The sequence below is a fragment of the Macaca mulatta genome, chromosome 5 (genome assembly GCF_049350105.2).
Source record: "Macaca mulatta isolate MMU2019108-1 chromosome 5, T2T-MMU8v2.0, whole genome shotgun sequence".
NCBI lineage: Eukaryota > Metazoa > Chordata > Mammalia > Primates > Cercopithecidae > Macaca > Macaca mulatta.
This window is the reverse complement of record NC_133410.1, coordinates 181997131-182019705: the sequence shown is the minus strand read 5'-3', so window position 1 is coordinate 182019705 and position 22575 is coordinate 181997131. Positions and strand designations below refer to the sequence as shown.

Below are 22575 nucleotides of genomic sequence, written 5' to 3'. Positions count from 1 at the left end.
TCATAAAATTGTTGAGAAGATTAAATTACATAAAGCATAGAAAACATATCATAGTGAATGAGAGAGAGTAAGTATCCAATAAATGTAGGCTAATATTGCATTTCTTTTCATTTCTACAACAGCCCTATGAAGTAATGATCATCCTCTTCATTTACAGAAGAGGACCCAGAGTTAAGGAGGCCACATCACCCTCCTAGTTTCACTCCACTAGTTTGAATTCCATATAGTACCTGAGTCCCAGAAATATCTGGCTCCAAATTAATGCCCTTTCCCCTGTACCACACTGTTTCTCCACACTCCCAGGGCACTCAATGAGAAAAATGCTGACTTAACATAGTGCAAATGGTCAATCAATAGTATTTGGTTGAAGGCCAGGGCAGTGGTTCACTCCTGCCATCCCAGCACTTGGGTTAGTGAATCCCTTGAACCCAGAAGTTCAAGACCAGCTCAGGCAACATGGCGAAACCCTGTGTCTACAAAATTACAAAAAAAATTAGCCAGGCATAGTGGCACGTGCCTATGGTCCCAGCTAGTCAGGAGGCTGAGGTGGGAGGATCACTTGAGCTCAGGAGGTAGAGGCTGCAGTAAGCCTGATCACACCACTGCATTCCAGCCTGGGCAACAGAGTGAGGCCTTTTCTCAAAAAAAAAAAAAAAATTATTTTAATAGTGTTTCAATGAATAGCTATCATTCTACATGTCCAAAAGAATGGATACTCTTCCCAGAATATACAACTTAATACTAGATGGTAACATTCTTGGACTATGTACAGTCAATCCTAAGCATTCAATGTCTCCATTAAAGACATTTGTCTTTACAATTTGTGTATAATCTCACTAAAGTAGTAGTTCTTAAATTTTATTGAGTCTTGGACCCCTTGGTGAATCAGATCGAAGAAAAGGACACTTTCCCCAGGCAGAAAAAAAAATGCACATATACATACTCCCAAAATATGTATACAATTTCAGTGGGTACAGAGACTTGAGAGGTTCATGCAATCCAGGTGAGCAATCCCCCACTCTAATGAGCCTGGAGATCTGGAATGTTGTTCCATTTACAAGGATGCCTTTTCTATATGGCCATTATCACCCTGCTTGGTCTCTGCTTTGTTTCTTTTTGATTTTTCTCTTCTTTCCTGTTCTCTTTCCTTTTACCTCTCTTATTATTCCTTTCTCAACTCTCCACCCCCTCCTACCTTGGCAATCAGACGGGGCCACTATTGGAATCTCCTCTCCCTTCCCCTTCCTCCTCTCTCTGTATCCTTCCTGCCCAGCTGATTCCGGAGAGGAATCCGATAACTTATCAATAGGCATAGGTTGCTCCATAGGAATTTTGGCCAGCATGGGAAACAGTCTTTCTTTGAAGGATAGCAGATCAGAACTTCTGGCTCCATTAAGAAGTAATTTCTCCTAATTCTTCAGTAAATGCAACCACTTTCCATTAAATATGTGCAGATTCACTATATCTTGTTTTCAAGGAAACAGATTTGCTAAGTTAACAATTCTGGTATAGATATCTGTGAACTCATTTGTTCTTTTGTATCTGTGACTTTGTTTATGGTACCCATCAGCTTAGTAGTTAAGTACTCAGAAACACATATATTGGACACATAAAGCCTCATATAAGAAACTCATGCATTAAAATGTATCTGTCTCCATTAGGTTTCTTGTTTGCCTACAATATGCAAGTGAATTGCATTTATATCTGTTTTTAAAAAATAAGCTTTTAAAACCTCATAATGCAATCATTTGGAATACTTGGCCTACTATTATAATTATATATCTATAACTGCCTAGAGTTGCCTAATATTGAAATGTGGTTAAGCAATTGTAAGAATGAAAAGCTTCAAGCTGAAATGAAATGTAAAATCATGAACTACAATATTGAAATGAAATCTTGTTTAAAAGATTTGTCTTAGAGTTTGACTTTTGAGGCGTTTTGTACCTCTAGAATAGTCCATCATCAAGAAATCTGAAAAGTCAATATTTTCATTTCCTAGCAAATCAAAACGTTTTGTCTAAGCCCAATAATTTTCTTTAAGGATGCTTTCTAAGAGAATGGCCCTTTGTTTTTTTCATATGAAAGTTTCTGCAAAAACCAACTAAGATATGATGACCGTGTTTTTAATAAAGTAAATTCACAACCATAAATATGCCTTAGATTATTAATGGGACATTTTGTAAACTGCCAGGCAAATGAAATTAAAGGAGAGAGACAAATGCTTTATATATGAGCATTACATATTTACTTCACAGTTTTTAAACTATTTCATAGTAACTTCATCAGCATTTCCACTTCCTATAATGATCATTTAAGATTTTGTTATGGTGAAGCCATTCACTGAATTGAAACACTATTTTTGTAATTTGGAAAGAAAAACTGTATAAAATGAATAGCACTGGCAAATGTTTCTAATCATTTCCTTAAAATACTAAACCACCAAACAATCTTTTTATTTACTACATTTTGCTTAAGTGCATAAATCAAAGGACAATAACAAGCCTAATGTCAAAGAAACTTTTTGACACTTCATACATTTGAGCAAGTTTAGCCGATAAACAGTTTAGATGAAGTTATGGTTTGAAATATGTTTCCCAAGAGGACTGTGGTTCATAAATTGCTATCAGGCTACCTCTGTCATTATTGATTTGAGAGGTACTCAAGGTACCCCAGCTATTAACTAAGGCTAGCATTACCTGACCTGCTTTTTAGAGAATGATATTTGGTTTTACAAAGACAACTAACTATCCATCCTATAAGAAACATGCAGTTTGCTTGTCATCAGGCACGTAATATATTGCATTCTATTTGAAATGTTGACCAACAATTAAAAGAGGAGGCAACATAATCTTAGACAGGCTTCCAACCATCTTCATAATCCTAAAAAAAATTAAATCAGTTCCTTTATATAACAACTATACTGGGAAAAGCTAGAAGAATGACAGCATTTTTTTAAATGCATCAAACAATAGAAATTTGCATCTCAGCAGTTTGCAATTATATGATTATTTATTACACCTGTGCTCTTAAGTATTCCTTGCAGATATGTGTTTTTGATAAGCTTATTAAAAATACATGCACAGGCAAATAAAATAATAGTGGCATAATGTGTGTGTGTTTATTTCTTTACCTGCCTGCAAAAACTAGCTTGCCAGTGCTCCTCATTGAGAGTTGAGTATGGAACAGTTTACTCTCCAACCCTGCACCATGCCCTCTGCCTTGTGGATTTGGGAAATGTCAGGAAAGATCAGAGCAAGGATCCTGCTACTTTTTTATTCAGATCCTCTGGTCTTAACCTTCAAGGAAACATTTAAAAGTTAGTTACGACTCGATCGTTCTGCATTAAGTTTGTCATCAGTGACCCCGCTTTACAAAAGCACAGAACCGAAGAGTTTCAGGAACAGACTTGATGAGTGTCATCAACAGCTAGAGATGTGATAAATTTATGAATTTTATCAGCCTTGCTTTTAAAAGTCCTGGTAAATTAAACAGTCAGAGGTGGAGGTTTCCTGCGAGCCTTCTTAATCATGTGAGTGGCTGCGTGGCAGCATGTTCCAGGAGAGCTACACAAGTAAAAACTCGACCACATCACTTTCACACAAAGAAATCTGCCAAACATAAAGGAAATGTTTGGTATTCTTATTTTAAAAACAAAACAAAACAAAAAACTATCTCCCTGGAACCTATGATTTGAAGCCCTTTGGATAACTCATTCAAGGAAATATCGCTGGAGCTACTGTCTGCTACACTTTCGGTAAACTTTCTTAATGTTTCCATAGTAACCCTTGCTAATTTTGCACAACCATCTATTCAGCTATCTGAACAAGAAAATGGGTTTTGCCAAAGCTAACTTAAATTCACCTCAGCTATGACCTTTGTCTAGCATGGCTTAGGAGTCAGAAGTCCTAAGAAGAGCAAAGATCATCTTTCTCATTCATAATTTACAGGGCTACATGGCACAGAACTTGTAGAAACAGAGCAGATGCTGGTGAGCAATTAACAGGCTCTCCCCATCACGATCAGCGGCTTCACTCGCCCACCCTTTGCATCCCAAAGTAAAAACAAAACTAGTTTCTTTTTAACCCATTTTAAATATGAAATACCAGGCCTTTTCCATAGTTTGTTGTTATTGCTAATTAAAACAGATTCTCTAATTCCAAAATATCTTTTTTTTTTTTTTTAGGTTATAAACCATAGAACTCCTCTTTCCTAAGGACCTTGGGAAACTTCCACAGAATTGGTTTACTCCTCTAAAAAGTATCTAAAAATGCACAGGGCATTTTACTCTGATAAAACACTTCTGACACATAACTATTAACCTCTGAGCAAAGGGTCTCCATCTACTTTTTCTCTTGACCTTGTCTCCCACAATCCTTTGCGGTAGTTCTGGCCTCACTTCAAAGACAGCTGGCCAGGAGGGGCTGCACTTACTCTATTTCCTTCTTCCTCCCCCACTTCTTCCCTTTGTCTCTAATTTTTTTCTTTTTTTTCTTCACTTTCCTCTTACAACTTTCTTGCTTTTGGTAGAAAAATGTCTAATCTCTCTATCTTCCCACAGCTTTAACAATCTGCTTGACTATGCGTCTCGCTCTTTTCTTTCCTTTCTTGGAGGGAAGGTCCAGCGCTGGCCTGTGGGGATTTAAAAATGACAAACTTGGTCTCAGCTTTGGAGCTATCTCAATTTTCACTTGGAATGATAATATTTTTGACAAATTAAAGAAAAGTTAACCTCAAAATACTAGGTAAGTTAGGTCATTATACCCAAAACACAGGTTCTTTGGATGAAAAAAAGAAAGAGCTAGAAAGCTGTCCCTCCGCTATGGAAGGTAACAGGCCTACCGAGGCTACGGAATTTGTTCAGAGCCACAAGGCTGTTTGTGACATGGGCAGAAACCACTTCTTTAGCCCACCACTTTCCATTTTGACACCAGAGTTTCCCTGTGGTATGAAGAGACTTACTCTTTGCTTTGGGTGACGGTTGCTAGAGGAGCAATGTCCCTCACCTGTCTTTTGGGGACTGGAAGGATATAGAGGAGGGGGGTTCTGCCTTCCTAAATCCACTCAGAGGCAAGGCACTTTGGATTCTACTGTCTACTTTAACCTCACACTTCTTTCCGTTCCTTTTCTCCTTCATCTTGAGAAAAAAAAAAAACATAAAAAGCTACACAAAAGATTAAACATATTTGTAGCCTGAGTCCATGAGTGAGAAAAAAAATAAAAATAAATAACAAATAAGATTCAACTTATTAAAAGATTAACTTTAGGATCGTGGAGTTTCCCAGCACTTATAGAAAGACTGAACTCTTTTAGTCCATGTTTTTCACTTTACATGTGAAGAAACTGGGCCTCGGGTTAGTTACTTGGTGTTAGGAAAGAAGCTGGGAGCAGAAGGCCAGGTTTACGACTCTCTTTCTACTCACATATAATGGAGAATCCGAATATTACTCTACATTACTAGTAATACATTTAATTTACTGTGTTTGTGTGAATCTCACCTAATTACTTTTGTATTTCAAGGATCTATGACACATAAAAACCAGGATGTCTCATAAATTTACGTTCAATCATTTAATTACTCCTAAAATCTTTTATAATTACAACTTTTCATGCAATGCCTCCAACAGTTTCACATATCAAATATCAAATTTATCAGTCTTCTGGGCAATGTCCTAAACACGCAAAATTTTTTCTGTGCTCTATTTTAAGGAAAATTGCCACTTTAACTTTTTAACTTGTTGTTTTCCCATGTTAGCCATACGGCAATAGTGATTTAGTTTTATTTTAAGAAATTTTCTGATACAGGGTTTCTGCTAAAGGTCGAATTTTTAAGGAAAACAACTTGTCTTGTACTCATGTTTGTTTTCACCTTGGAGAACAAAGTCCCACAAGTCAAAGTTTATAGTCAATCAAAAAAGGGCACATTACTTTCCCATTTTAATGGTAGAACAGGGACCTTTAACTTTCCTGGAGGCTTTACTTTGGGGTTTACACAGAGCAGAACTTCCTTAACGCTAGTAATCAGACCCACAGGACACGTGTTAATTGTTCCCGACATGTAAAACTATCTACAGTATCTCAGCTAATAACACCATTGCAAACATTTCACTTTTGAAAAGCACAGTATTGAAACCAATTACATGCCTGTTGATTTACCTTTCCCCACCTTCCCAAAACATTAGAATCGCTCATTCCAATAATGTCAAAGTTCAGATTCCCAAATGGCAGCACAAATTCTGAAAATACAGTATCGAGTTACAGTATGTGCCATCACTGGCTGATTTAGAGATGACTGCCAAAAGCAAACACGTTTGGGCAAATTTTATTTGTTAGATCCTACAGAAGCCTATAGTTGATATGGCTTCCCAATAGCTATTAGAATACCTTCAAATAAAACATTATTTAAAGGTTGCGTCACCCTACAACTGGTTCCTATTGGTCACCTTGATAATTCCGGGTAAAATGTTGATTTTTATTTATACCCAAGCTTTGAAATTTATTGCATCAATGAAAGTTCTTGTTTGCAAGAAAGAGAAACCTACTCTGATTATCATAAGGAAAAAAAGGTGGAAGGAGTATTGAATGGGGGTATATAGAGTCTCGCAGAAATGATGGGAAGCTGGAGGATCAGGCTGGGAAAATAGTTAGGAACCCAGCGTTCCCACAGAGCTGGGAGCCAGGCAGGATAGGTAGGCCAGCCCAATTCCACTGCAACAGCGAGCCCTCCATCCATCCACTTCCCTCTTAATCCTTCCTCAAGATTCAAAGTCCGAAAGACAGTGGCTGGTGGCCCAAATCTAAATAACATGGACATCTCAGGGAAGGGAGAGGGAGGATCTGGCCTATAAATATGCTAGTTTTGTTTGTTTTTTAAAAAGTCTTTGAATTGGGCAAATAATTTTCTATTTCTGACAAAATCCACTTTGAGCATCAGAAATGAAATGCCTTGGATGGAGCACAAAGTCGATATGCCTCACACCAATGTCTTTACTGCAATAGGGAAGGTCATAAAATAATTCCTGGGTTTTACTTAACTCCAATCAAAGAGAGAGATGTGGCTATAACAGGGACCAAAATAATCTATCCTGGGATCTTTGACCCTCATGCCAGAAAACAAGATTTGGCCATTTCTCAACAACAACAAAAATATAGTATTTTAAATTGAATTCCAACGTTTGACCATTTTCATTTTTTACCTTAGGTGATCCTCATAAAATTATAGTTTCATTTTCTTTGTATAAGACATAAAATGTAAAAGTATTATTTGCATATAAACATTTCACCAAATGAGGACAAAAATGCAATTTGACATAGAACTTTACTCTTGGTGATATGTTTACCATCTGAATAAAATAAAATAAACTTTTTAAAGATCAAAATGCTGATTATTTTTGCATCCATAGGCATTACGTTTTTACTAAAAAGTGGAAATATTCTGTACCTGCTGTGTTATAATCTATTTTTAAACACAATAATATATTTTGAAATATTATTGTTCCAATAAATATTCATTTCTGCCTTGAAAAGGTCAAACTAATATTTCATTGCGTATGTGCTTACTAAAGTCCAGATACTGCCCTTTACATTTTTTTAAAGTGTTTATACTAAACCTTTTGCTACATCTGAGCACATTTTCATCAGATTCTAATTCTTCACTGTGGGGAAATAAACAGTGAGAGCTTGTAGTCAGGTTTCCTTCCTTACAGAATTGTTTCCCATAAAAGATAATAATAATAATAATATAGAAAGATGATGCATATTAGTAGATGATAAAACAGTAAATCCTTAATAAATATTAACTAACTAAATGAATAATAATCACATATACATAACATTAACCATGCCAAGCACTGTTCTCATCACTTTACATACGTTACTTCATTTAATTTACAACAGTCCAATCAACTAGACATTGTTTTCATATCCATTTCATTGATGAGAAAGCCAAGAAGTAGAATAGTTAAGTAACTTGTCAAAGATTTCACAGCTGACGTAAGAAGTCTGGTTTTAGATCTATGTTCTTCATAGTAAGTTATTGTTTTGTGGCTACAGTTTTACAAGAAAGGTAACGGAAGCTCTTTATTAATGTAATTTAAAGACAAATTATATAATCATTGGGATCATTGAAATAATCTTCCACCTACACCAAAGTTTGGATCTAAAGGTATTACAATTTCATCCCACATATTACAGCCCATAAATGTGGAATAAAGGACCCCTTTCCAAGAAGAGATATATTTAGAAAACTGTCCCCAAGGTAATTAAACATTCCTTATACCACAACCAAGTTGCAGTTAATACCCCCATATTACACTTGTCAAGATATGACCTGAGGGTTTTGCAGAGGTTGCACCATACAACACAATGTTACAGCTACGTAAATAAATAAGCATAATTTGATGCCATAGGGTGTCACGTGTACTTTTAGTAGCCTGAAAGAATAAATCAATTTAGAGAGACATCTAATTTACACCCAGGAAATAGCTTCATGAGCGCAGGAACCCAATGCCTGATGATGCATTGGATTGTATATTAAAGTGCCAGTGTAGGAGGTTTCAAACAGCCAATCTTTGTGACAAGAAATGAGTGTGTTTTGAGAAGTGGACTGAACAGCATTGAAGAGTACAGCAATTACTAAAAGGGTTTCCAGACACACAAGACTTACTGGACCCTGTTACAAACTCGAACTTCCACCATCAGTTACTGAATTCATTTGTGCCATTGAAGGCTACATCATTGCAACTGGAACAAAAATGTTTACATTTTACCAGTGTTTTATTTTCAATTAAACATCTCAGCTGCTATTTACATAGTTGAATGGCATGGCATTTATACCATGCAATTTGATGTTAATTCTTTATAAATATTTCTCCAGCAAGAGACCTAAGTTCAAACTAGTTGTGAAAATGTCACTAAAAATAAAATAAACTTTAATTCAATCTTGATCACAAATTATTGTTAAACAAAAGCTAAAAACCTGTAAAAATTTTAAATGGAAGTCTAAAGGAATTAACTGAGATGCTCATGTCCCAGGAAGTGACTTGCTTTTAGGCTGCCTGAGCCCTTGAGGACTTAGGTTGACTTAATTCCACTGAGGGGAAGTTAAAGGCAGGAGAAAAGCTGCCAAGATAATGGCTGAGAAGATACACAGGGAGGCTGTGGCTCTGCACTGCACTGTCCGCTCTCAAGCCTGCAATTCGGCTCTGAAATAGGTCACGACTGGAAGGTTTCACGTTTCTTATGCATAGTTGCTGTTCCCTGACCAGCTCCTCCATCTGAGATCATTCATCATTCATCGTAGCTAGAAATCTCCATCCTATCTGCCTCTGAAATTCCCAGGGCCAAGCTGGTCAGCATCCAATTCAGACTGGAAATAAGGATGGAAGAGGGTCTGTCTAGCTTTGCTTTCTGTCCCAAAACATTCCCTTCCCTTGTGGTGTCTTCTTATATGTTTTCATATACAAGGAGAGAAGCCTAAGTAAATAAACAGTGTTTTAGACTTACCTTTTTAAGCATTTCCCTGTTGATTTCTTCTAATTTTCTAGATTCTGGTGTAGAAATCTGAATGTACCTTATAGAAATAGGCTTTAGGGTAAGGCTTGCCTTACATGTACACAGTGTAAAAGCCAACAATCGCAAATATAAAATTTGATTTGAGAGATTACAATCATGCAAAAAAAAGGTTATGTCCCTATAAATATCTCCACTGGCTTGGCAGATGTCAGAGGTGAAGCCATGGTTACCATCCTCTTTTAAACTTCCAGTAGCTCTGGAGGGGTAAAACGCCAAGCTGGTGCAGTCATTTACAACTCAGTGTGGATTCCCTTATTAGATTACTCTCCTCTGAGAATGCTAACTGCAATAAATAGAATAAGAATTTGGTGAACAAAGGGAAAAGAAAGAATAAAAATGTGACAGAGAAAGGGAAAAGGGAAGAGATCACTTTTGGGCAGGAGTGAGATGATGTCAAGGAAATTCAACAATTTATCAATTTCGTTAACTTACCAAATTTGTCCTGTTTTGGAGAAAATAAGATAATCCTTCCCTTCTCTATTTAAGTAAGTAAACTCAAATGCTTCCAGTAGTGACACAGAATCAATTCTATGTAAAACAACAGAAGGCCTATGGTAAAGTAAGGAGCACAAACTTTATCACAAGAATTGCAAATTTTAAAAAAATTACAAAATAATTTGGCTGGTCAACTAAGACCTATATGCAGCTGCTAGCCGAATCTGAGTGACATTTTATACAAGAATAATATTATTCAGGAATTAAAATAAAACACAGGCTGGGTACAGTGGCTTATGCCTGTAATCCCAGCACTTTGGGAGGTCAAGGTAGGTGGATCATCTGAGGTCAGGACTTTGAGACTAGCCTGGCCAACATGGCAAAAACCCATCTCTACTAAAAAAAAAATACACAAATTAGCTGGGCATGTTTCACACCTGTAGTCCTAGCTATTCGGGAGGCTGAGGCACAAGAATCGTTTGAACCAGGAAGCAGAGGTTGCAGTGAGCTGAGATCACACCACTGCCCTCTAGCCTGGGTGACACAGCAAGACTTAGTCTCAAAAAAAAAAAAAAAGTAAAGTAAAACACAAATTAACACCTAGTGAATACCTATATTAAATTGAGAAGACCTAGGAATATCACAGCCCAGGGGCAATCACTAGTCCGTTTCTCTCTAATTTTTCTACGTTTTTTTGATGATGGGGATTATGGTGATGAGTTTGGTGACTTGAAGGAGTCCGCTGTTACGCAGAATGAATTAGCAATATCTCAGGAAGACAAAGTGCCAGCTTAGACATCTGCAAACTCAGAACCAGAAAGCCACATGTTCATCATCAGCATTCGAGTAGACACCACTTTCAATTCTTTTGTTTTCATATCTTCAAAAAGAATACAACACTCCCAGACATCTAGTGCCTACCTCAGAGTGGTATTATGAATATTAGTCATGTTAATGCCTCACAGGTACTTTGAAGATGAAAAGGACTACTTAGTATCAAACCATGAAGTGGCAGCCAAGACTTGCACAACAATTAGAGCAAAACGGAAAGGAGGCACCGCTGAGAAACTTGGAAGCAATACAGCCATGTATTTGTTTCTGTGCAAACCTTTTTAATAATGAAAGCCTGTGAACTCCTCTTCAGATGAAAGAGGCTCAACTGTGTCTTTAATTAGATCATCCTATTGGAGCACAATATAGTGATAGAGAAGATTTAATAAAGCATTTTGTCTTTTTATTACTTTGATTTGATGCAACATATCTGCTCATCCAAGCAAGATGTTTAACTTCAAAAGCAGTTCTGTCCACCCTCCCCCTGACCAATAAATAACTCCAAGGGGGAAAAAGAAAACAATATATTTGGAGCGTCCCTAAGCTGCTGAGTGATGAAAAGATTCATCATATTTTTTCTACTGTGGACACGGGTCTTTTAATTAGTGCTTTACTTTTCTCTTACAGCTGATAGGATTGTAAGAGTTTAAATGTTACTAGTTATTGATTAAAACATATGGTAAAGTAATTTGGGGGGAAAAATCTAATTACTCCTCACCATGGTAAGTCTTCCATGTTTGACATGATCCTGGATAGGCCCATTAGACAGGGAATTTTAGGAATAAACAAAATTAAATCATAAAACTGTTGGCACAGAATTCTCTGCATCATGACAAACTTACTCTAAACATCTTTTTTGTATGTAGATCTGTAATTAGATTCAGTGCTTGAATTTAAGATTTTGGCCAAGCTAAGCCTGGAAACACAAAAACAGAATATTTAGGAGGTTAAGGAATTAGTTTTTGGAATTTGTTTACTTTTTTAAGGCATCTTAACAGTAATATTAGCATAGATGATTGTATTAGCCGGAGAAAACTTCAGACAAACCCATCCAAACAAGCTGGTAGACATGGAGTGAGTAGACTGGATAAAGACGAGAGGGAAGAGATGGACAAACCAGAGGAAGGGAACTACAAGATTATCAGCAAGGGCAGAGGGAGAATGAGCAACCCAGTCAGTTCGTTGTCTTAACTACACTAGACTTAAAAGGCCAGACTATTTTGTCCTTAATAACAATGTGGCTATATTAGTGAATCCACAGACTCTTGTGGAGGCTGGCTTAAATCCTCAAGTAAGCAAAGAGAGAAAAAAAGAAAGCAGTCTCTCAGATGAGCCTGCAGGCCACGGTTGTTAAGTAACATTACAAATTTTTTTTATTATACTTTAAGTTCTGGGGTACATGTGCAGAACATGCAGGTTTGTTACATAGGTATACATGTGCCATGATGGTTTGCTGCACCTATGAACCCGGACATTAGGCATTTGTCCTAGAGCTCTCCCTCCTCTAGCCCCCCACCCCCACCACAGGCCCCAGTGTGTGACGTTCCCCTCCCTGTGTCCGTGTGTTCTCATTGTTCAACTCCCACTTATCAGTGAGAACATGTGGTTTTTGGTTTTCTGTTCTTGTGACATAATATTCCTAAGTGATTTTCTAGAACCTCTCTTTTTCATGATACAAACACTTAAAAAAAAATAGTTATTCCCAACATTCCTTTTTCCACACGAAATCACTTGTTTCTATATTTCCCAATTTTGCATTCCTTACTATTACCCTCACAGCTTTGGAAACAAAGAGACCTCAATTCAAGCTCCTCCTTCATCATTATCTGAAGCTTCAGTTTTCCTATCGGTAAAATTGGAAATAATACAACTCCACTCATATCCTCTAAGCTTGGCCTTGTACTAACATCTTAATTCTCCTACTAGTTTTTCTGCAATTATATGTATTCAAGATTGCTCTAATAAACTGCACATATCCAGGTTAAATTGCTTTTTATTATTCATAAATTTTACAAATGCAATTATCTATTTATTTAGGTTTTAACTGGTTATTAGGAAATACATAGACATATCTTTAAATTGTAAATCTATACAGAATAGAATACATCACATTGAAGGACGTGGCCTGAATAGTCCTGTTTCTTGCAAGTAGGAGGAGATGAGGTCTACAACCAAACCTACCCACTGACATTAGCTCCTAGGAGTCAAGCCTCTACTAAACTAATGGGAAGGGGTCCTGATGGTAGGCAGAGTGTGGCATCCAGCAGTAGGCTCCATGCACTGCCTTGCCCACCAGTGCCCTGGCGAGAGCAATCCCAGGCCTCCATGCAAAGAGGGCACCGAGATCAAAGCAAGTTACCTGAAAAGGGGCTTGGAAAATGGGATCTTTGTCAAGGTCTTTACGGTTACATGCAACAGAAACCAACTCAATCCAGTCTAAGCAAACAGAACTCTTTGAAAGGAACTGACGTGTCTAATAGAACGCAGAGATCTTTCCAGAACCTGAAAAGCCACCAAGAACCCAGGCAGGGGCCGAGCACGGTGGCTCACACCTGTAATCTCGGCACTTTGGGAGGTGGAGGCAGGCGGAACCCGAGGTCAGGAGTTCGAGACCAGCCTGACCAACATGGTGAAATCCCGTCTCTACTAAAAATATAAAAATTAGCCAGGCGTGGTGGTGCACACCTGTAATCCCAGCTACTCAGAAGGCTGAGGCAGGAGAATTGCTTGAACCTGGGAGGCAGAGATTGTAGTGAGCCGAGTGCTAGTAACCACTGCACTCCAGCCTGGGCAACACAGTAAGACTCCATCTCAAAAATATAAAATAAAAATAAAAGAACCCAGGCAGTTTCTCTCAATCTCTCTCTCCCTCTTCTCTTCAACATCCCACCCCACATCCCGCTTTTTTTTCTTTTTTTCTTTTTTTTTTTTTTTTTTTTTTTTGAGACAGGGTCTTTCTCTGTTGCCCAGGCTTGAGTGTAGTAGCATGATCATGGCTCACTGCAGCCTCCACCTCCTGGGCTTGAGCAATCCTCCCACCTAAGCTTCACAAGTAGCTGGTCCTACAGGCACATGCCACCATGTCCAGCTAATTTTTACATTGTTTTTGCAGAGACAGGGTCTCACCATGTTGCCCAGGCTAATCTCAAATTCATGGGCTCAAGCAATCTTCCCACCTCAGCCTCCCAAAGTGCTGAGATGAGAGGCGTGAGCCACTGCACGCGGCTCTCTCTCCCTTTCTCTCCACACCACCTTTTCCTGTGGTGAAACATGGCTGTCCAACAGCAATTCTCATGTTTACAGCACTGAGTTATAGCCACTCACGGACACCAATTCTGCACATCAGTTCAAAATTGCCTGGAAGAGATTCTGAAGGCCCCTGCTTGGATCAGATGATACTAACATGTCTGCCAGAGTCCAAAGCCTGAGCTGAAGGTAAAGTCCTCAGAAAAAGTAATCACTGTGAGGATCCTCACTCTAAATGTTTCAACTAAAAGAAAATATCAGAAACTGGAACAAATCGGCAGCCAAAACAAACCAGTGCTGGGCCTCAGCATCTGGGCGTGTGGCAACAGAGCTACCCGTGCATCATCTGCCTCGAGTGAAGTTGAGCTCTTAGGACTCAGCCTGAGAGATGGAAATCAAGTCCCCAGCCATGGAGACGGAAGGATACAGAGTTTTGAAAATCTAACTGGCAGGCCCATGCCTATCACTTGGGGTGTCCAGAGAAAGAATGCAAACAAAGGCCCACATGCGCAATATCTAACTATTTAAAATTCTAGGCTGGGTGCCGTGGCTCATGCCTGTAATCTCAGCACTTTGGGAGGCTGAGGCAGGTGGATCACCTGAGGTCAGGAATTCAAGACCTGCCTGGACAACATAGTGAAACCACATCTCTACTAAAAATACAAAAATTAGCCAGGCATGGTGGCAGCTGCCTGTAGTACCAGCCACTCGTGAGGCTGAGGCAGGAAAATCACTTGAACCTGGCAGGCGGAGGTTGCAGTGAGCCAAGAACGCACCACTACACTCCAGCCTGGGTGACAGAGTGAGACTCCGTCTCAAAAAAAAAAAAGAAAATTTAAATTAAAAATTAAATTTTAAATCTAGCTTACTAACATGTTAAATAAAATGTTTCAGCCTCTGACCTTGACAAGTATACCTTCATAACAACCTGGAAGGCCAGGTTCCAATTTAGAATTATCAGACTCCTCAGAGCTCCACGGTGGAACATGGTGGCATGAGACGGCTGGACCAAGAGCCATTCCCTTTCATCGCCACCCCTGGCATCTGAAAGGGGCCTCCCACAAGTATATGGGCACCTGTCCCACACCTCCAAGCTTTGTCCACGGCCCTCTCAAATAGCCCCCCTATGGGCCCAGGTGATAAGAGGCACAGACCCTGGAAATGGACTAGGTGGGGGGGGAATTTCTGAGTCACTGGGACCCAAAGCATGGTCTAGAGCAGGGTTTTTCAATCTCTGGACTATTTGCATTTTACACTGAATAAGTCTTTCCTGTTGAGAGGAAAGAGCGAGCTTTTCCTGTGCACTATAGAATGTTTAGCAGCATCCCTGGCCTCTACCTACTAGATGCTATAGAACCATCCAAAATTATAAAAACCAAGGCCGGGCATGGTGGCTCATGTCAGTAATCCAAGGACTTCGGGAGGCTGGGGTGGGCGAATCACTTGAGGCCAGGAGTTCGAGACTAGCCTGGCCAACATGGTGAAACCCCATCTCTACTAAAAATCCAAAAAAAATTAGTCGGGTATGGTGGTGCGCACCTGTAGTCCCAGCTACTCAGGAGGCTGATACAGGAGAAATGTTTGAACCCGGGAGGCGGAGGTTGCAATGAGCCAAGATCACGCCACTGTATTCCAGCCTGGGCAACAGAGTGTGACTCCATCTCAGAAAAAATAAATAAATAAATTATAAAGATCAAAACAGTCTCCTGACACTGCCAAATGTCTCCTGGTGGTGGAAGGATTGCTGCAAACTTAGAACCACTGACCTAGAAAAGAAAAGTTTGTGCTGTGAGAAGGAGCAGAGCTGGGGGAGGGCTGGAGTTGTGGGGAAGGGGTGGAGCAGGGGGCTCTCTAAAGCACAGGGACCAGAACAGCAATAACTGTGCACCAGGCTCTACGTTAACTATCTTCCCAGAATTATTTTCTCTCATCCTCCTAACAACTTGGCAAGGTACATACTATTAACCCATCTTACGGATGAGGGAACTGAGGTTTACAGAAGTTAAGCAACTTGCTGAATTTTACACGTCTAGAAACTAGCAGAACCAGTCATCAAACTTAGATCTATCAGTGCCAACTCAGCCTGCACTTAACTTACTATAAGCCCAACTAGAATCTCAGATCTTGAAGTGACCTTCATAGTAAAATGACACAACTTAATTCTCTGTCAGACATGGAGCAGATTCATCTATGCTAGTGAAATGGTATGTGACGATGAATATAACGAAGTGTTTTCTTCTGTTTAGAAAAATATCCAAGAGATGAAAAAAGGTTATTCCTGACTTTAATAGCAACACTAAAATATTTTTAATTATGTCTGAGTGGAAAAGATCTCCCCCAGTCTCTAATTCATTACTTAATGTAATTTTAACTAAAACGAGAATCTGCTTTTTTGAAACCAGTAAAGACTTTGTATGTGCAATTAAGCAAATACTAAAGTAAGACATGTATAAATTAAGGTAAATGCCTATGTTAGTAGGGCCATAGAATCACACAGCTACAGTATTTTAAGGGCAGGGAGTGCCTTGTCCTTATTTCTGATCTAGCATAGGATGTCATACATAAAAAGCCCTTACAAACTTTTGTTGAACAGATGAATAGCTTTGAATTTCTGTAAATAATTTTAGTTCAAGAAATACACACTCCTCCACCCACGGGAAGATTTTGGATAATTGCCTCAACTTTTTATTTAACTTTAGCTGTATAAAAATAATCTCTCAGAGAGGCTTGGAATGTGTCACATTTTAAAATTTTAAAACAAATTTCGTGTTTGGTGCAGTGCAGTTCCCATGAAGCAAGGTTTCCAGCAAAACTAAATAAACATGTGGCATCAGAAAGCTCAAATGCATTAATAAGTACATTTGCATGCACTGGGCCAAGGGTAATAGTACACAAGGGCAAAGGTTAAACAGTTGGAGGCCTTGGTTTAATAGCAGACCTGAACTGTTATTTAAATGTCACAAATGTCAGTGTTCGTCTTCAAATGGTATTACAGTAGGATTAGTGTCCTAAGCCTTGCTCCAATTTATGGAGAATCAGGGAGAATGATTCTCGTCAACTTGGTCCAAAGCAGGAGAAGATTGATTTTCCTTTACCACTCAGTCTGCTTTTATGAGTTTTCCAGACTCTACCTTCCCAGCCTGCTTCATGAATGGAAACTGCCAGATCTGCATGCAGGCCATGTGTGAGCAGTGAATCTGAAAGAGTTATGGCTCATTGAGAAACCAACAAAGAAAATGCTGCCACTCTCAGCCACCTTCCCCCAGCCAGGGCTCCCTGAAATTGTCAGAACCAGCAGTGGCTTAAGCCATGGAACAGGTGTAGGACCAGCCAACCCAATTTTTCCACCAATGTGCCAATGGCAGAGGCCAGCAGAATCAGGGAGGGGAAGCACATCTCATGTCTCCATCATCGTCATTTGTCTTTGCTCAACTAGGAAAAGGTACGTGTTTCTGAGGTCAATCTTATTATTTTTTGTTTTTATTGGTTATTTTGTTATTATTAGCAATAAAAATGTGAGCACATATGACGTGCCAAGTGCAATACACATAGTATCTTATTGTACTAAGGCTCACAGAGCTATGTGAGGTAGCTATTACTATGCTTACTTTAAACAATAAAGATGGCCAGGTGTGGTGGCTTACATCTGTAATCCCAGCACTTTGGGAGGTCAAGGCAGGAGGATTGCTTGTGCCCAGGAGTTTGAAACCACTCTGGGCAACAGAGCGAGACTCCTGTATGAACAAAAAATAAAAATAGAAACAAATTAGCCGAGCATGATGGTGTGTGCCTGTAGTCTCAGCAGGCTGAGGCGGGAAAATCTCATGAGCCCAAGACATGGAGGCTGCAGTTAGCCATGATCATGCCACCTCCATCCTGGGTGACAGAGCAAGACCTGTCTCTAAAAAAATAAAATAAACAATAAAGATAAGACTAAAGGTCACATAACTTGGCAAGGATTCCCAGATTTCAAGCACCAGCCTCTTCATAATTATGTAAATGCAGTGACTCGAAGAGAAGGAAGAGGCAAAAAGATCTAAAGGCCCCAGAGCTTCATCCCTTAAAGTGCTGCCCACCGTGGACAGAGATAGGGTGATGTAGTTCAAGGGGCTGCAGCATTTGAGGTCTCAGCCTTCATTAGGACACCCCAAACGACAGGGGAGTGCCTTTCAAGGTGTTGAACAACCTCCAAATGAGAACCGTGTCTTTCCTGGACATAGCTCTTTCCTCTTCAGAGCTTTGGGCATATCATGTAAGTGATTTCCAAACAGAAGGTAGAGCCTTTCTGACCACAAAGAGAGCACAAAGGATGTCACAGCAGGTCATGGAGACCTTACTGTGAGCGTCATGAGCTCTGAGGGGAATGGCAACCCAGGTGAGCAAAGAGAATCAGCTGCTTCTCCCCTCCAGTCTTCTCCACCGTCCAGGCCTTTGAGATTTACTGTAACATTAGAAAGGAAATTAACTGCATGATGTGCTGGGGTGTGTGAGTGTGTGGGTGGCGTGAGGAGGCTCCCAGAGAGTCCACAATAAAAATATTTGAGAAAATAGCTCCTGCACAGTAAGGAATCAGAAATGCATTTAGATCTCCAGAAATAAAACACTCAGGACAGCCAGGCCCCTCTCCAGTAAGCTTTTTTTTTTTTTTTTTTTTTTTTTTTGAGACTGAGTCTTGCTCTGTCGCCCAGGCTGGAGTGCAATGGTGCGATCTCGGCTCACTGCAAGCTCTGCTTCCCGGGTTCAAGCGATTCTCCTGCCTCTGCCTCCTGAATAGCTGGGATTACAGGTGTGTACCACCACGCTCAGCTAATTTTTGTATTTTTAGTACAGACGGGTTTCACCATGTTGGTCAGGCTTGTCTCAAACTCCTGACCTTGTGATCCACCCACCTCGGCCTCCCGAAGTTCTGGGATTACAGGCGTGAGCCACCGCGCCCGGCTTTCAGTAAGCTTTTTTTAAGTGTGCTGTCTATTTTTCTTTTCCTCATTTCAGTTTGACCAGATGACACTAATAAACAATCATATAAATACATGTTGTGGGGCCATATTGACAATTAATGAGATTAATGCAAAAATATGGTAAGATTGATGCCAGCTGGGTGCGGTGGCTCATGCCTGTAATCCCAGCACTTTGGGAGGTCAAGGAAGGTGGATCACTTGAGGCCAGGAGTTCGAGAACAGCCTGCTCAACAAGGCAAAACCCTGTCTGTACTAAAAATAGAAACATTAGTAGGGTGCAGTGGTGGGCGCCTGTAATACCAGCTACTCAGGAGGCTGAGACTCGAGAATCGGTTGAGCCCAGGAGGTGGAGGTTGCAATGAGCCGAGATCACGCCACTGCACTCCAGCCTGGGTAACAGAGAAAAGCTACCCTGTCTCAAAATAGATAAAATAAAATAAAATAAAATAAAATAAAATAAAATAAAATAAAAGCCACACTGAAAAAAAAATGTTTAACCAATAATCACTGTCCTTCATATTCTGCAAACAAAAAATGCAGTTAATGCCTACTAGGCGCCAGGCATTAGTGGGCACTTTACGTAATGAATTTTTTCCTTCACAACAGACTTGTGAGGTAGATGATATTATTCACTCCTTTTACAGAAGAAATGATTGTGTCTCAGAAAAGCTGCATGACTTTTTCAAAGTCCCCTAGAAATAAAACTCTGAACTGAGGTCTTTGATTCTATAACTTTTGTTTGTTTCATGTCAGCATTTTGACAGTTCAGCAAAGCAAACAGTCCACATGGGCAGTTACAAAGAAGAGGCTAATGAACAGGTCATTATTAAATATAGATTTTATTCTTACAAAACGTTGCCTAGGTGAGTTTAGGTTGCTTACATTAGTAGTGTCCAGGGCCTACACACTTTAAGTTGAAACTACATAGACCAAGTAAAGATTTATCATCATTTTTTAAAATTATTATTGAATTGGTATTAAGATCAACCATCATGTAATTCTATCCAGCTTCAACTTACCTGATAATTTGATTTTATTCACTGTGGTCATTTCTGCCATTAAAGTCTCTTATTTTCACTATTCATCCATACACACAAACACACACACACACACACACACACACACACAAACAAATTGGATTTAAGCAAGAATAAGGAGAGATAGCAGAAATCAAAGCAACTCTTCTTTTGTATCTTTAAGGTTAGTTAGTCCATACTTTATTTTTGGTTTTTTTGGAAAATTGTCTTCCACATTTAAACAAAGTTTGAATCCCCACTACTAAAAATTTTCCACAAAAAAAGATGAAAACAACAACTACCTACAGCTCCCAGAAACGATTGGGCAAAAAATAATTTAAAAAAAAAATCATTTGATCTGGATTTATTTATATATTTATTTATTTGTTTGTTTTTTGAGATGGAGTCTTGCTCTGTCACCCAGGCTGGAGTGCAGTGGCATGATCTCGGCTCACTGCAACCTCCCCCTCCCAGGTTCACAGGATTCTCCTGCCTCAGCCTCCCAAGTAGCAGGAATTACAGGTGCCCATCACCACGCCCAGCTAATTTTTTGTATTTTTAGTAGAGACGCGGTTTCACCATGTTGACCAGGCTGGTCTTGAACTCCTGACCTCATGATCCACCCGCCTTGGCCTCCCAAAGTGCTAGGATTACAGGCATGAGCCACCGTGCCCGACCTGATCTGGATTTTTATGTTAGATATGGACATTAGAAAATAACCTACTGTGTATTATCATATCAATTGATTTTTCAAAAAAAACAACATAGAAAAATCTCTTTAAACTGGAGTTTAAATGTATGTCATAAGTGACTAGATTTTATTCTGATGTCTATACCAGAAAATGTTACACTCTATTCATTTTTTCTCTTTACAATAATATTAAACATTTGCATCCTTACTAAAATGTTTGAGAATCAGTTGGTCCTAAAATGGGAGCTGATGGGACAGAGTAGCTGCTTGACTGATCAGAAGTAGAAGTAAAGGAACAGGGCAGTCTCCTTTGAGGGCAAAAGAGGTCCCGGGGAAGTGTTGGTAGGAGAAACAGAGTCCAGGGAAACAAATGTTCTTGGGCTACGAAAAAAGGCTTTTCAGTTTGTAACAAAAATCCAATTCAACTTACAAATTAACCTTTTCTTAGTTCACTAATAATCTGAAAATAATGTCTACATTAAGCTAGAAAGTAAAACCATTCAATTAAGGAATTATAAGTATCAATATGAACTAAGAACTTTCTGACCGTAAATGTATAATAGCTCTTTTGTTAATTTGTAAAATAAGTCCAGGAAATATTTTGATAGATTAATACTCCAATGAGTAGCAAGTTACATTTTTCCAGCACAGTAATACAGTCTGTTTTATTGAGCACCAAACAGAAAGTTGCAAAAATACCCACTGGATAACAATCTCTACACTGTTAAATTTTAGCAGGTGGAATTTCAGCTTGCCAAAGACTCAAAATTAGGAAACTGCTCTTCCAGCCATCTCCAGACTGCCAACCCTTTATTTGGTGAACTGAAAACTGTAGGAAGATTGTCCTTAAGTATGCGATTAGATCTTGAACCAATCTTTTGTCTTCTACTACATTCCAAAGAAGTCTTTATGCCAGGCAAATAACTCAATGGTACATTATAAAATGGATAAAGGAGGAATGGTGGAACATCAGTAAATGCTGAACATGAGGTCTCTGAAGCTGAATCTTGCTTCTGGAAGTTCATCCAGTTTACCCAAAAGGCAGTAATAAGAATTACTGGATACATCAAAGAGAGAGGAGATCCCTTTATAGGAGAGAATAAAATAAAATAATTAAGCTACATATGGAAATTCACTTCACTATTGTTAGTTTCTTCTACTAACGTGTCTTAACATGTTTTAAATTTAATATTATTTGCCATTAAACAATATAAAGAGTTCTATCCTGCCTGGAAAGAAAAATAGTCACAAGCATTATATTAATTCCATGAGCTAGGAAGACATGAGTTGTAAAACATTTAATATAGGACCGCAGTGGTTATTTGCAACTGAATAATGAATTGCATGTCACACAATGTATGATAGTTATCTGGGCTGCTTAAGTTACAGCTAAGGAATTATTGGTCTCCCTTATCTGAAAGACCAAATGTAATATGAGATCAAAGAAAGTAATAATTGTGCAGGAAACAACATCTAAAAAAAATTCCTCTGAGGATGAAAAACTGGTTTATAAAGTTCAAGATTATCATTTTAGGTTACTCAAGTTGGATCAAACATTTTAAGCAATATTTTGAATAGACTATGTGCAGCAGAAATAAACACTAAAAAATTACCAAACTGCCAAACCAGAGAGTCCTTGTGGGGATGGAACAAAACAATATGTGAAGTTATTTTTAGCCATTTACAAGGCATGAGAAACGTCCATATAATAAAGACAACATGATTATGTGACTTGGTTTCATTGAAAAGAGAAGGCCTTCAAAGTCTACTCCAGAAGCCCCTTAGACCAAAACGAATCTCTCTAAGCAAAGGAGGAGACAATAGGAGA

General features: G+C 39.0%; 1 long non-coding RNA gene across 1 annotated transcript in view; it reads right to left on the bottom strand.

Annotated features, from left to right (window-relative positions):
- Positions 1–22575, bottom strand: part of LOC106998584 (uncharacterized) — a 58316-nt gene that overhangs the window by 5889 nt on the left and 29852 nt on the right. The window lies entirely within an intron of this gene.